Raw genomic sequence first — 16,674 nt, 5'->3', positions numbered from 1 at the left:
CTGCTGGTGGTTGTGGGTAATGGAACTGGTGACCCTGGAGATCTCTGGTGCCTAAACAGTATCGTAGATGGTTGCTCACTGCAGCATTTTTTAAATAGTGTTGCTGTGGAAGTGGGATCTTGTGGAGCTTGTACAGAAAGATAACCAGGGTAACAGAAATTTGTAGAATATCACATATGCTGCAAGTACCGGCTGCAAGTTCCATTTGTTGCTTGCCCTGTTGTTCCTCTGTCAACTACAGCTACTTGGTGCTTGATATAAAATGAGCGTGTGAATGCAAGCCTTCCTCTCTTGGGTTGCACTGGTTGAGGCATTAACTGGTGCTTCGTGGACTACTCTGTTCTTGATCCTGCCGTGAAAGAACTAAGGCAGGTTTTCCTGTCCTGTTTATGCAGATATTTATTGAAGGCTAACCTTGGGCATGAACAGCTCTGCACTCCACAATGGAGCTTGGAATTAAGCTATTGTCCTTGCTACCCCCACCCATTTTAGTTGAAAGAATGTTGTTTTCCCCCTGGTGCTGATGCTGGTGTTGCTTTTGAGGTCTGATGTTCTCAATCTTCTGGTTTGTTAAGGTATTCAAATGAACCCGGGTTTTGGTTGCTCAAATGGATGCAGGAAAAGGGGAACGTTTTTTCTTTAATTGCAGAAGCTAGAAATCTGAAATTTATTAGTAAAAATTGTGGTAGATCAGGCAGCATCTGTGGAAAGAATTGGATAATGTTCATCACTGACCGGGTGGCGCCCGTAATGGCTGCCTCATTAGCCGTCTGTCTTATCCCTTCTCTGTTTTTATTATTTTAAGTATGTCTTGAATGTTTGTTTTAATTTATCTTGGTATGTTTTATGTGGGAGGTGCGGGGGGGGGGGCTCCGCACCTCCCACATAAAACATACCTCGGTCACTTACCTCGATGAAGATGCAAATTTCACCATGTCGCATCTCTGTTATCCCCTACGGCCTACAACGTTGAGTGGTGCGGGCTTTCCTGGAGACCGGCCCAGAGATTCAAGCTGCGAGTGCGGTGTGGACTTACCATCGCGGAGCCTGGGATCTTTTGACAAGGATCGCCAGTATTGGAGCTCCGACCACGCTGTGAAGCAGCGGTCTCCGGTAAGAAGCGGCCGACTCGGGTGCTCCATGCCATGGAGTGTTCCAATCCATCCCGACGCTGGAGTTTCCATTATCCCAATGAGAGGACTTGAACAGCGGACTGTCGGCAACGGCCCCGTTCAAAGGCCCTGACCACGGGTGAACAAAGGAGGAAAATGACTGGATTTTATTGCCTTCCATCACTGTGGGGAATGTTTATGTTAATCTTTATTTTATATGCTGTGTGTATTTTTGCTTTTTTACTTAGTATGGCTGTATGGTAACTCAAATTTCACTGTACCTTAATTGGTACATGTGACAATGGAATTGAATCTTAAATCTAATTTTTCGGATATGGGACATTTCTTTCGAACTGTGAAAGAGAGAAGCAAGTTGGTCTCGGAAAAAGAGAAGATTGACAAAAGTTGCTATTATGCAATAAGGTGAGGTGATGACAGACAATCACAATGTAAAATACAATAGGTTTCTCTCTGTCTTTCGGTCTCGCCTAAAGAGTTGAAGCAAATCAACCCATCATAATTTGCAGAACCCCAGTGCTTGTATATTGTTCCTTTCATTTGATAAATGGATGAAGGTTACATGCTTTCTGTCAGCCACCACTGCAGAGAAAATGTCATCATTGGTTAGTCTATCGGATTTGTTGGTCATATAATGCAAAGAATATGGGTATGCAGCAAGCTGCCAATTAGTTGGGGAGGTGACCTTGTGCAAAAAAATTAGATGTTATGTTAGCAATGAAATGCAAGCCTCTTCTGCTGCCAAAAGGTTAAATCTGAATTTTGCTGGTTACTATTGAGAGACCCAAAGGCAACAAAGGACATATGATCGGATTTGGATGAGCAGCTAGTTTATCCTTGCAATTAGTGCAGGTGTATGCACGTGGATGGGACTGCTGAGGGTTGGATTGCTGGATATGCCTGGTGAAACCCTGGCAACTAAAGCTGGAAAGACCACCCACTTTTGTATCATCAGCAAACTTGCTAATGTTCTCATCCAAATCTTTGATGTTGAAATCTTTCCTGTTAGGAAAAGAGACAGGTCAGTTGACGGAGGTATGTGTTGGGGAGCACTTCGGGTCCAGTGATCGCAATACCATTAGATTCAATATAATTATGGAGAAGGTCAGAACTGGACCAAGGGTTGAGATTTTTGATTGGAGGAAGGCTAACTTTGAGGAGATGCGAAAGTATTTAAAAGGAGTGAATTGGGACATTTTGTTTTATGGGAAGAATGTAGTAGAGAAATGGAGGACATCTAAAGGTGACATTTTAAGAGTACAGAACATTTATGTCCCTGTTCGGTTGAAAGGAAAGAGTAATAATTGGAAAGAGCCATGGTTTTCAAGGGAAATTGGACACTAGGTTTGGAAAAAGAGAGATCTACAATAATTATAGGCAGCATGGAGTAAAGGAGGTGCTTGAGGAGTATAAAGAATGTAAAAAGAATCTTAATAAAGAAATTAGAAAAGCTAAAAGAAGATATGAGATTGCTTTCACAAATAAGGTGAAAGTAAATCCAAAGGGTTTCTACAGCTATATTAATAGCAAAAGGATAACGAGGGATAAAATTGGTCCATTAGAGAGTCAGAGTGGACAGCTATCTGCAGAGCCAAAAGAGATGGGGGAGATATTGAACAATGTATTTTCTTCGGTATTCACCAAGGAGAAGGATATTGAATTATGTGAGGTAAGGGAAACAAGTAGGGTAGCTATGGAAACTATGAGGATCAAAGAAGAGGAAGTACTGACACTTTTGAAAAATATAAAAGTGGATAAGTCTCCAGGTCCTGACAGGATATTCCCTAGGACATTGAGGGAAGTTAGTGTAGAAATAGCAGGGGCTATGACAGAAATATTTCAAATATCATTAGAAACGGGAATGGTGCCGGAGAATTGGTGTACTGCGCATGCTGTTCCATTGTTTTAAAATGGTTCTAAGAGTAAACCTAGCAATTATAGACCTGTTAGTTTGACGTCAGTGGTGGGCAAATTAATGGAAAGGATACTTAGAGATAATATATATAATCATCTGGATAAACAGGGTCTGATTAGGAACAGTCAACATGGATTTGTGCCTGGTAGGTCTTGTTTGACTAATCTTCTTGAATTTTTTGAAGAGGTTACTAGGTAAATTGATGAGGGTAAAGCGGTGGATCTGGTCTATATGGACTTCAGTAAGGCTTTTGACAAGGTTCCACATGGAAGGTTAGTTAAGAAGGTTCAATTGTTGGGTATTAATAGTGGAGTAGCAAGATGGATTCAACAGTGGCTAAATGGGAGATGCCAGAGAGTAATGGTGGATAACTGTTTGTCAGGTTGGAGGCCGGTGACTAGTGGGGTGCCTCAGGGATCTGTGTTGGGTCCACTGTTGTTTGTCATATACATCAATGATCCGGATGATGGTGTGGTAAATTGGATTTAGTAAGTATGCAGATGATACTAAGATAGGTGGTGTTGTGGATACTGAAGTAGATTTTCAAAGTCTACAGAGAGATTTAGGCCATTTGGAAAAGTGGGCTGAAAGATGGCAGATGGAGTTTAATGCTGATAAGTGTGAGGTGCTACATCTTGGCAGGACACATCAAAATAGGACGTACATGATAAAAGGTAGCGAATTGAGGAATGCAGTTGAACAGAGGGATCTAGGAATAACTGTGCATAGTTCCCTGAAGGTGGAATCTCATGTAGATAGGGTTGTAAAGAAAGCTTTTAGTGTGCTGGCCTTTATAAATCAGAGCATTGAGTATAGAAGTTGGGGTGTAATGTTAAAATTGTACAAGGCATTGATGAGGCCAATTCTGGAGTATGGTGTCCAATTCTGGTCGCCAAATTATAGGAAAGATGTCAACAAAATAGAGAGAGTACAGAGGAAATTTACTAGAATGTTTCCTGGGTTTCAGCACCTAAGTTACAGTGAAAGGTCGAACAAGATAGGTCTTTATTCTTTGGAGCACAGAAGGTTAAGGGGGGACTTGATAGAGGTCTTTAAAATTATGAGAGGGATAGACAGAGTTGACATGGATAAGCTTTTTCCATTGAGAGTAGGGAAGATTCAATCAAGAGGACATGATTTAAGAATTAAGGGACAAAAGTTTAGGGGCAACATGAGGGGGAACTTATTTACTCAGAGAGTGGTAGCTGTGTGGAATGAGCTTCCGGTGGAAGTGGTGAAGGCAGGTTCGTTTTTATCATTTAAAAATATATTGGATAGGTATATGGACGGGAAAGGAATGCAGGGTTATGGTCTGAGTGCGGGTAGATGGGACTAGGTGAGAGTAAGTGTTCGGCACAGACTAGAAGGGCCGAGATGGCCCGTTTCCATGCTGTAATTGTTATATGGTTATATGGTTATGGTTTGAAGTAGATGACAAAGCAACGGGCCCAGCATTGAACCCTGACTAGATAGGGTGTATGCACAGTCTTTTACCCAGTGTAGGAGATTGAAAAAACAGAGAACATGGGTTTGAGGTGAGAGGGGAAAGATTTAATAGGAACCTGAGGGCACCTTTTTCACGCAAAGTGTTGAGGGAATGAAATGCCAGAGGACGCAGGTACTGTAACATTTAAAAGGCACGGACATGTATATTAATAGGAAAGGTTCACAGGGATATGGGCCAGACACAGGCAGGTGGGACAATTTGGTCGGCATGGGCAAGTTGGGCCTGTTACCACACTGTTTGACCTCATGGATTTGAAACTGGCATACTGTTGAAAGATGGAGTCTTTGTTCGGCTGTTATTAGAAAGACTATTAATAAAATATATCAACAACTAATAGACCATCTCATAATAAAGGGATTGAGTGATGAGTCATGAAAGTATGTTCATGTGAAGGCGTATTTAAATATTTGCCTGGTGCGAGAATGTGACTTTGAAATACATCAGTCATTTTTACTGAAATCGGGAAGCTCTTAACCCCTTGAATTCTTGACTGTTAGTAGATTTCTCCAAGTTTCTAAACTAAATTTTAAGTAGGAATTTCAAGCTAAAGACAAGGAATTTTGTTTACTTTACTCTTTTGGCATGCTATTTTAGTTTTGGCTAATGCACTGGAAATGACTAACCTTTTTGTAGGGAATTTGAGCCTGCTAGCGATTTGGTTGAGGTGTGTGTGTCAATTGAAGTATGTTTTTGTATGTCTTTCAGAATTCCTTTGTATTAAATCTTTAAATATTTGGAGGATTTATTTTGAGGATTGAGCGATTATTTTGGTGTTTCATCATTGGATCCAGATCCTGAAAATCTCATCCCATGGACTTCCTCTGAGAAGTGTTCAAGGCTCAACATCCATAAGCGGCTTTTGTCTATGACCTTACTTGCATCATGAGGTCAGAAGTGGTTCACTGATCATTGTTCAATTTGATTTCCAACCCCTTAGCAACAGAACCAGGCAGTGCCTTCATGGAGCAAGAAAAATAGAATATAACCACCTGCCCTTGACATTACTATCATGGAACCCTCAATATGCTGCCAGAAATTCTGTCCGCGTAGGTCAGGAGCTGGACATTCTGTATTGAGCAACTCAAACTCCCGACACATGGGGTTTTCCACCATTTACGAGGAGCATGTTAAGAACATGGTGGAATATCCTCCACTCGCCTGGAGGGGTACAATGTCGGCAACTCTCAAGAAGCTTGACACCATCCACGACAAAGCTGGCCACTGGGCTTCCCTCAACCATCCCAAACATTCATTTCCTCTGTCACCAGCAGCCAACCACTATTGTGTGCGCTATCTCCAAGATGCACTGCAGTTACTTGTTTGGGCTACTTCAACAGCACCTCCTAAGCCCACAACTCTATTACCAAGCAAGGCAATGGCACCAGAGCCCACATCCTGATGAAAACATACGGCCACTTCCCCGTTTGTTGCTGGGTCTATATCCTGAAAATCCCCCTCTGATGATATTATGTTTCCTTCACCAGGAGGACTGCAGTTCAAAAAGTCAGTTTACCACTGTCTGAGGGGAATTTGGGATGAGCAATAAATGCTGTCCTTGCCAGTAATACCCACGTAAAAGAAAATATAAATATATGTAAACTAATATATTAATTTCTGCTCCAATCAATGTTGCAAATATCTCAATCTTTTTCATCTGGCTCCTTGCCTTGAATTGAACCATCCCTACAATGTGAATGTCATCTATTTAATATTTTAAGTTGAATTACCTTGTTCTTGTGAACTTGTTTAGTTTAGCGATACAGTGTGGAAATAGACTCTTCAGCCCACCGAGTCCACGACGACCATCTATCGCTCCAACACTAGTTCTATGTTATCCCACTTTTGCATCCTGCATACTAGAGGTAATTTGCGGAAGTCCATTAACTTACAAGCCTGCACGTCTTAAGAATGTGGGAGGAAACAGGAGTACCTGGAGAAAACCCACGCAGTCACAGGGAGAACGTACAAGCTCCAAACAGGCAGCACCTGTAGATAGGATCAAACATGGGTCACTGGCACTGTGAGGCAGCAGCTCTACTGCTGCACCACTGCCACCCACATTTAACCAGAAGCTTCTGCTTTCTCTTGACTCTTCCTGGCTATTTGTTGTTTGTTAGAACTCTGTGGAAAAGTTCCAATAAATTATTCATCAGCTCATTATTCATCAGCTGCAAACAGTTGATGAAATATTTGACTAGCTTCAGGAAATCATCAGTTCGTCCATTGATACACTTGTGCTCATTATATTTTTCTATCCTACCTATTTGAAGTACCCCATTCATAAGAAAGCAAATGTTCATAGGATATTGAAACTACTCGATTTCTACCTGCCTGTACGTGATCCATTTCTTTGTACAGTATATCTACGTTCCCATCTCATATATAACACCTGGACCAAAATGTGTGCAAGATGGTTGTTGGGTGGGGAACTATGCAATTCAAAGCAATCTCGTGGGGGAGTAATTTCCCTTTGCACACCACATGTGAGACAATGTGTGAGTAAACATTGTGGATGCTAGGCCTTGTGTACGATGTAACTTTCTCCCCACAAACTCATACCTGATTTCCCACCTCAGAGAGAGCTCTAAAAATGGCAGTTTACCCCCAGCAGCCACCACTTGATTTAGTAAGGTAGATTTGGGCTGATGAGGCAGAATTGCAAATAGTGCAACTGTCTCTGAGTTCCCGTGTCCAACTTTTGATTCTTCTTGCATTCAATGATGTCTGGGTGGAGTTTGCACATCCTTTCTGTGACCATGTGGGATTTACAAGGAGGTCCGATTTCTTCCTGTATTTCAAACTTATGTTGCCTCTTGGGTGAAATGGCCACTGTAATTGTTTTAATTATGGTCTAAGTCGGTGGTAGGAGATGATATGGTCTTGAGTGACCAGATTACAGGAAAAAAAGTGGGAAATGGGATTGATATGATTTGTTCTCCAACTAGATTGGTTAAATAGCCATTTTCTATATTATAATGATGAATGAGTAATATGTTTCAAATAAAATGAAACTGTGCACATCTCTGATAGATGTCTTTCCAGAGAAAGGATCAGAATAATTTGCCATTTCCCGATTTTACTTTTTTTGCATAAAAGTACTGCAAGATACTTTCCAGCCTCATAATACATAAGTAATATTTGAAAACCTAAATGCTAAAAAATATTTTCTTTTTTTTGCTCTAATATTTGGCACTCGGATAAGGTACTGAACAAGTTAAATGAAAATGCATCTCCTTTGGCACAGTTAAATTAATCCTCAACAGAGCAATACGCATTGTGCCTTCATCTTATTTCAATTTCACAGATCAGTCATCTATGTACTTTATGGGACTGCCAATTTAGACAATTTTTCCATTGAATGCCAAATGACCTGGATTTGCTATACTGTGAACTTGTGCTTTCTATTAATCTGCTTGAGGCTTATTTTATTTGTCGCCTCAGAACAGATTTCCTTCACTTCAATTTCCTAATTAATCCAAAGTCAAAATAGCAAATATAGTTTTTCGAAAATATTATACTCCAGTTCAAAGTAAAATATCCTGTGGAATAGGGTGTGATTTTAAATTTCTACAGTTTGTCCTTTTACATGCATTTTTTTACTAACAGGATTTTACGGAGCAGGATTTCTCAGACAATGACACGGTATAAGCAGCATTTTAATTTCTGGCCTTTAACTCAGCCGGCATAACCTCCTGTTATAACCTGATCAAAATTAAGTGGGAAGTAGAAGGTTGGGGAGAGCGGGGTTCCTGAGGTTTGAGATGCCCAAGATTTCCTGGTCCAACTGGAAATACATTCATGTGCTTCCCAGACAATAGGAGATTCCTATTTTGAAAGAAAATGCATTTTATACTTGCTGTCTAAAAATATCCCCCAAGCTAGAAATTTATTTTGGCAGTGTTTGTTTTATAAAAACAAGCATTCCTCTACTGCACTTCAATTACATTTGTATATAGTATTTAAATTTTGTTTAAATTGCATTGATAGAAAGCACTTATTTTACTATTGGGAATGCGGGATGTGTTAGCAAGGTTTTGATTGATTGAAAGATGGAACAGGTACTTCAGGCCTAGTAATACACTAGTTCTATGTCATACCACTTTCACACCTACTCGCTACACACTAGGGGGCAATTTAGAGGCCACTTTCACACGTCTTTGAGGGAGGGAACCAGAGCACCAGGAGGAAACCTGCCAGATCACAGAAAAACATGCAACTCCATCCAAACAGTGCCCGAGGTCAGGACTGATCCCTAGTCTCTGGCGGTCTGAGGAAACAACACTACCAGCTGTGCCATCCTTTTGCCATCATGCCACCTTAAGGTTGCACAATCATGGATGCATCCTGGGGACATGAACATTGAATTCTCCCAATTTTGTTAGCCCTTGCTGCCTCCTCCCCTTCCTATCACTCCCTCAGCCCTCGGGCCCCTCCTCCTCCTTTTCCCTTCTTCTTCTGTTTCTGCTACATCCAAGGACTCTGGTCTGTGCCTTTCAACAAAATGTAACTTGTGGCTCTGTTAGTCCAAATGTGCTGAAGCCATTTCTCTTGTGGCATTTCCATGAATGTTGTGTGGTAACTAGGCAGGTGGTGCATCCTGTGAACCTTACATCAGACCACTATTGTGGACGTTACTTACTGTAATCAATGGTCTTCGAATTATCAGAGTCATTAAATAACTTTTTTCACAAGATTGAAATGACACGCCATCTGAATATTTTCAGCTGGCTTAATCAAAACAAAAGAGAACAATTCATGCAATTCCATTTTTAATCAAACTATCCTTCTATTTTCAAGTGAAAGGGGTTGTGCTTCATGCATCATCCATGGCTGGCCCAACGGGTTCTTCTGCACTGGATTTTTGGCTCCCGTTCTGGTATTAATGCTGAGTCAAGTGGTTGGCACAGAAGTCCGAAATGCATTTAAACCTGCAAAAAAGCACCTTCCCCACAGTTCTAATTGGAGCTACAGGCTAAAGCAAAGTGAGTTTTACCCAATGGAAACCAAGTGGACTGATGAATGCAGATGTGACTTTAGTGCTTGGCAGTGGGGTTGGTCTAGAATCCAGGAATGAAAGGCAAACCTTTCCATAGTGGGTCCAGATTCAGTCACCAGATGGTGATGGAAAACACACTGTATTTCTTGGTAATGTGCCTGAAAGACATTGTAGTAATAAACTTGAAAAGTGGCTGCAGTGCATCATGTAGTGTTTACATTGCCACTAATGTGCAAGAGTGAAAGCATGAACATTTGAGCTTGGGGATACAATTATTAATCAAGTGGACATATTTGAAATGCTGATTATTGCATCATTTTGCCAGACATCATGAAAATACCAGTATATCCCTTCCTTGACCCCTCTGGGAAGTAGACAGGCACTTGGAATGCAGAAGGTGAATGGAGGAAAAATCAATGTCTTGCAATCTCTACCAATATCGTTGGCCTGGCTAAGTTAAGTGTCATCTAGAGATGGCTAACCAGGTGATGTTGTCACTGGAAATTCACAAAATATTTTGCTGTAACTACAAACATTTGATTAAATGTTGAAAATATATTTGAGTCAAAGATGTAAAATATCCTGAAAAGGATTTTGTTGTCAGAAATTGGTGGGGGAAAATTGAACTTGACCAGAGTACTGCAGAAGCAATTGGTAATGGAGCCAACCCAGTCCTTGTATTCTGATGAGCATTGGTTGCAATTACTAAGTGTAATGTATTCATGCATATTCATGTAAATGTTAATGAGTTGGTGTTCAATATAAGCAGGGAATGTTGGGTAATAAAGCTCTCTCTCGTGATCCAGGCAACCTGCGTGTAAGTTGTTATTCATTCTGCCGTCTGGAATATAACAAAATTGGCGATGAGGATGGGATAGTGTTTGTGAACTCATCCTTCAAATTCAGTGCAGGACTGTTTTGCAGCATGCAGTATTGTTTAACATTTTAAACAGTAAATACGGAGTTGTGTCGCAGTTGTTTGCGAGCTGGACACGATCGGCTGCAGACCCTTCTATGCAGGGGACTGTAGTTTAAAGCAGCAGCTGGACAAATCGTCGAGAGTTTGTCAGGCTATCTCTATGTTGTGTCTACATGGCAAGATGCCGTCCTTGGGATTGTATAAGATTTTTTTTTGTCGAGTTCCTCAAGCTGAATAGCCTTTGTACAGCTAAGTTTTAGGTGAATTGTTACACCAAAACAGACAGGAAATCGGGGTTTTTGAATGGACTTAAAAAAAAAAAGAACGACATGATGGCAGCGTCCACAGGCTACATCGGAAACCTTGGCACTTTTGACAAGAGTAGAGAGCCGTTCAGCTCCTATATGGAGAGAGCAAACATGTTTTTCATGGCAAACAACATAATGGAGATTAGTGGTGAGAGATAGTGACTGAAACAAATAAGGCGGTTTGCGAACGCATGAAAGCGATTCTGGTCACGGAGATCGGCCCTGAAGTGTACGGCACATTCGTGAATCTCCTTGCGCCAATAAAGGCAAAATACGTGCCATTCAATGACATTATGACGAAGTTGGAGGAGCATTTCAATCCAAAGCCTCTGGAAATTGTAGAAAGCTATAAATTTGTCACTGGAAACCAGAAGCAGAATGAGACTGATGGCTGAATGAGTACATTGTTGCCTTGAAAAACTTAAGTTTGCACTGTAACTTTGGAACCTTTCTCGGACGCGCACTACCCAACAGATTTGTTTGTGGTCTAGTGGATGAACAAATTCAGTCCAAACTCATGAACACTCCAGATCTTACATTTGAGAAAGCATGCAAGATTGCTACAACAATGGAGATAGCATCAAAGAATGCTCGCGAGTTTCATCCACCACGGACTGCAGTGGCCATTTACAGTCACAAGGCAGTGCCTATGGCCAAAGCAAGAGGCGCTAAACCAAAACCAAAGTATGGCGGGGAGCCAAGGTCAGTCAGCTGTTATCGTTGCAACGGTAATCACTCATCCCAATTTTGTCAATTCAAAATGGCCAAGTGCTATAACTGCCAGAAGAAAGGCCATGTCGCCTCAGCATGTTGGGCCAAGCTTAAAACAGGAAACCAACAATCTGCGGGAATCAAGTGACAACATCAGAGAGGAGTTCACAACTTGGAGGTGAACCCAGATGGAAATGAACTTGGGTTGTGCACCATTTATGCAAACAACATCGATAAGCCTACAACCAGTCGAGGCAAGGACTTTCGAACTAAACTATTGATTAATGAACAGTTAATCGATATGTGTATTGACACGGCAGCAGATTGTTCGGTCATGAGCAAAGACCTGTACGAAACAAAGTTCCCACAGATACCATTGTTTGAGTGTAAGGTCAAGCTGAGAACCTACTCGGGCGAAGTTTTGGAGACGTGGACAAATGAACTGTAAAGTTCAGCATAATGGTCAGTCAGTAACACTGCCCATCATAGTGGCCAGCTACAGAAATAAACCAACCCTCCTTGTAAAGGATTGGCTGAGTAGAATAGAGTTAGACTGGAAGAACATTTTCAGCATCGATTTGTCAAAATCACGTCTTGAAAACGTCATAAGCAAATATGCAAACATTTTTGCTGACAGTTACACGGGAATAACAGGGTACTCTGCACACATTCGACTTAAGCAAGATGTGAGACCTGTGTATTGTCGACCAAGACCTGTACCATATGCACTAAAGCAACAAGTGGAGGAAGAACTCAACAGGTTAGAGCGGAATGGAATACTCGTGAAGACCAGAGTAACTGGGCAACGCCAATTGTGGCCGCACCCAAGGACGACTAAAATGTTCGACTATGTGGTGACTACAAAGTCACAATCAACCAAGCTGTTGATGATGAATAATATCCGTTTCCAACCTCACAAGATCGGTACGCAGAACTTAGCGAAGGAAAAATCTTCACTAAACTGGATTTGGCTCACACTTACGCCCAACTAAATGTCGACAAGGAAAGTCAGCAGTAAATTGACTATCAACACACATAAGGGCTTGTATTCATATATAAAGTTGCCCTATGGTGTGAAATCCCCCCCGAAAATTTTCCATTCTGTCATGGACAAAATGTTACAAGGCATTACGCACTGTGTGTGCAACCAGGATGACCTACTTATATTCACAGAGGGCATGGTAGAACATCTGGAAATCCTCGAGCAAGTTCTCACACGACTGAACTGCCACAATGTAAAACTGCGACAAAGTAAAAGTGCATTTGCGCAGTCAGAGGTGGTCTACCTTGGACTCAAAGTAGACGCCAACGAACTTCGCCCTGTGAAGGCGAAAGTGGAAGCATGGTGAATGCTCCAAAACTAAACATTGTGTCAGAGCTACGATCATTCCTTGGGATGGTGCAGTTCTATGCACGATTCCTTCCAGATTTAGCAACTGTGCTGAAGCCACTACATCATCTGCTACAAAAAGAAGTGAAATGGACGTGGGGAAAGGAACAGCAACGTGCATATGACATCTGCATGGAAAACTTGACAAGTGACAAACTCCTTGTTCATATGATACGACACGCGAAAGGAAACTTGCTTGTGATGCTTCAAGTTATGATGTAGGTGCAGTGATCTCCCACGTAATGAATGACGGACAGGAAAAACCTATTGCTTTTGCATCCCGCACCCTATCACCGAGTGAAGCGCAATTATGCACAGATAGAAAAGGAAGCACTCAGCATTGTGTTCGGAATCAAGAAATCAGTATCTTCTCGGCAGAACATTCACCCTAGTGACTGATCACAAGCCACTATTAGTGATACTGGGTCCCAAGTCAGCTATACCTTCCATGGCGGCATCAAGGATGCAGCGCTGGGCAATTTTGCTGTCCCAGTACGACTACAAGGTTGAGTACAGAAGCTCCAAGTGCAACGCAGTTGCAGATGTGTTGTCACGGTTGCCCCATGAGAACTCTGACGTGGGAAGTGAGAATTCAATCTACACACTGCAAGTTGTAGATGAAGACTTTCCAGTGACTGCAACAGAAATTGCAGCAGAAATAAAAAAAGACACTGTGCTGAAGAGTGTCAATGATCAGACATTGAACAGTTGGACTGAAATCAATGGTGGATTGAACTCAGTTCTGAACTCAGAGCTGAAGCCTTTCCATAATCGACACCATGAATTATCATGTGAGCAGGGATGCATTAAGTGGGGTTACAGAGTGGTTGTACCATAGTCTTTGAGAAACAAAATTATGAATGAACTTCATGCCGAACATCCTGGCATAGTAAGCATGAAATCAATTGCCAGAAGTTTTGTGTATTGGCCTGGTATTGACAGTGACATTGAGTCACTGGTGAGCAAATGTAGTATCTGCCAAAATTGCCGGAGTAAACCACCAAAAAAACCACTGCAACCCTGGTCATGGCCAAATAGATATTTTCAGAGAGTTCACATGGATTTTTGTGAAAAGGGTAATGATCACTTTCTGGTTCTAGTAGATAGTCATTCCAAATGGATTGAGGTTAAGCATATGGGGTCAAGCACTACTACCGAGCGTACCATAGATGAGTGAGATCAATTTTTGCATGCCATGGTTTACCGGAAGAACTTGTTTCTGATAACGGGCCTCAGTTTCGTTCAGAATGGTTCAAAGAGTTCATGCAGCGGAATGGTGTAAAACACGCACTTGTTCCCCCATACCATCCAGCCTCCAATGGGGTGGCGGAAAGGTCTGTTAGAATTGTCCAAGATGCTCTCAAGAAACAGGGTAGTTCAAAGCTCAGCATGAAACATCGTTTGGCTAGTTTCTTGCTGAAGTACAGAACCACACAACACACAACAACAGGTTACTCACCTGCAGAATTGTTGATGAAGAGAAGACTAAGAATACGCCTAAGTCTAGTTCAACCCAATTTGGCTTTGAGAGTTGAGTAAAAACAGTTGTAAAAAACGACATTTTGACTCCCACAAAAAGGAGAGGTACTTCAAGCCAGTTGAGCAGGTTCATGTTCTCAGTCCTCCCAACAAGTCCAGTCGAGACAAATGGGATGTTGGGAAAATAGTGGAAGTGTGTGGAACAAAAAGACACTTAGTTGAAGTTAGAGATAGGATCAAAAGTGTTCATGTTGATCAAATGATTCCAGCCAAAGATGAACCAAAAACTGAGCATGAAGTCTTAATCGCTGAGTTTTTATCTGAAAGTGAGTTGGAAGAGACCATTGTGATTGAAACACAAAGTTCAGTTAGTACAGACAAAGAAACAGATTCCTCTGGTCTAAGTCAGGGTACTAAAACAGAGCCAAACAAGCCAATAGTTGAGTCAACACCTAAACCTGTTACACCTGTTACTGTTGGACGATCAGGCAGGATCCGTAAACCAGTAGTCAGGTTAGGTTTGTAAGTTCAGTAACTCACTGTATAAGTAAAACAAAAATGTGTAGATAACCATATAACCATATAACAATTACAGCACGGAAACAGGCCATCTCGGCCCTACAAGTCCGTGCCGAACAACTTTTTTCCCTTAGTCCCACCTGCCTGCACTCATACCATAACCCTCCATTCCCTTCTCATCCATATGCCTATCCAATTTATTTTTAAATGATACCAACGAACCTGCCGTCACCACTTCCACTGGAAGCTCATTCCACACCGCTACCACTCTCTGAGTAAAGAAGTTCCCCCTCATGTTACCCCTAAACTTCTGTCCCTTAATTCTGAAGTCATGTCCTCTTGTTTGAATCTTCCCTATTCTCAAAGGGAAAAGCTTGATCACAGGTAGATAGGTAAAATACATATATTATGTTTATCATTTAAGATTTGAGATAAGATGTAGATAGGTAAAATACATATATTATGTTTATCATTTAAGATTTCATAAATACTGGTTTAAATCAAGTATCACAACAACAAAATTGTGACTTAGATTTAATACTTAAAAAAAGGAGAGCAGTGTTATGTATTCATACATATTCATGAATATGTTAATGAGTTGGTGTTCAATATAAGCAGGGAATGTTGGGTAATAAATCTCTCTCTCCTGATCCAGGCAACCTGTGTGTAAGTTGTTATTCATTCTGCCATCCGGAATATAACACTAAGGTCTGGGTTTTCTACATATTTCCTTCTGCTGCTTCACTGTTCCCATGAAGTGCATCCAATTGGATCATAAGTAACAAGTGTCCTTGAGACTCTTGAAAGGCGCCCATAAATAAAATAAAAATGTATTATTATTATTATTAAGTGCTGCATCCTTAGCTACAGCTACAGTTGTTGCACTTCACTGCTTTCTCTGCAGCTATTTTAAAAATGTACTTCACCCCTTTGAAAAATATTTTTCACTTGCCAAATTCAAAGGATGTTAAATGTGATTTAACCTGTTGTTGCAAGGGGAACTCAAAGCAACGGTGGAACAATATGTATTTACTTAGTAGGCTGTGGGCCGAGGAGCTTTTTCATTCAAGTTCGTGACCCAACTCACGGAACTACCTGAATATTTAACATATTGTGTCAAAATATTATATAAATCATACCTGAAACTCGTCAAGACCAAACCCTGCACATTTTGTACAAATATGAGAAAAACATCAAATTTTCCGAGTAGTAATTGTCCAATCAATGCACGTTTGACATTGGTCGGACGCAAATTGACCAATCCTGCGCTTTGTTTCATGGTCGCTAGGCAGTGAGTACCCTGGGATCATGGCTGCCTCCTAATTACATCAAAACAATGGCAAGGTTTCCAAGGAATAGAGGTAATGCTAACCTTGCTGATCATTTTGTGTTTCAATTGATTTCTCTTTATAAAGTTATGATGTGAACTGTTAAATAAAAATGATAAATAACAAATGTAGAGCTAGGGATAGGATTAGGGTCAGTCAGTCGGTCAGTCGGTTAGTCAGCTGGTTAGTCAGTCAGTCAGTCAGTCGGTTATTCAGTCAGTCAGTTGGTCAGTTGTTTATTCAGTCAGTCAGTCGGTCGGACGGTCAGTCGGTCGGACAGTCGGCCGGTCAGTCGGTCAGTCAGTCAGTCAGTCGATCAGTCTGTCGGTCGGGCTGTCGGTAGGCCGATGGATGCTGCGGATGGGTCGCCGGGACGCCGGTGGGTGCTGTGAGTGGTCGGACGGCTGGTGGATGCTGCGAGTGGTCGGACGGCCGGTGGGTGCTGCGAGTGGTCGATCGGGCTGTCGGTAGG

This window comes from Amblyraja radiata, chromosome 7 (assembly GCF_010909765.2).
Source record: "Amblyraja radiata isolate CabotCenter1 chromosome 7, sAmbRad1.1.pri, whole genome shotgun sequence".
NCBI lineage: Eukaryota > Metazoa > Chordata > Chondrichthyes > Rajiformes > Rajidae > Amblyraja > Amblyraja radiata.
This window is presented reverse-complemented; position numbering follows the sequence as displayed.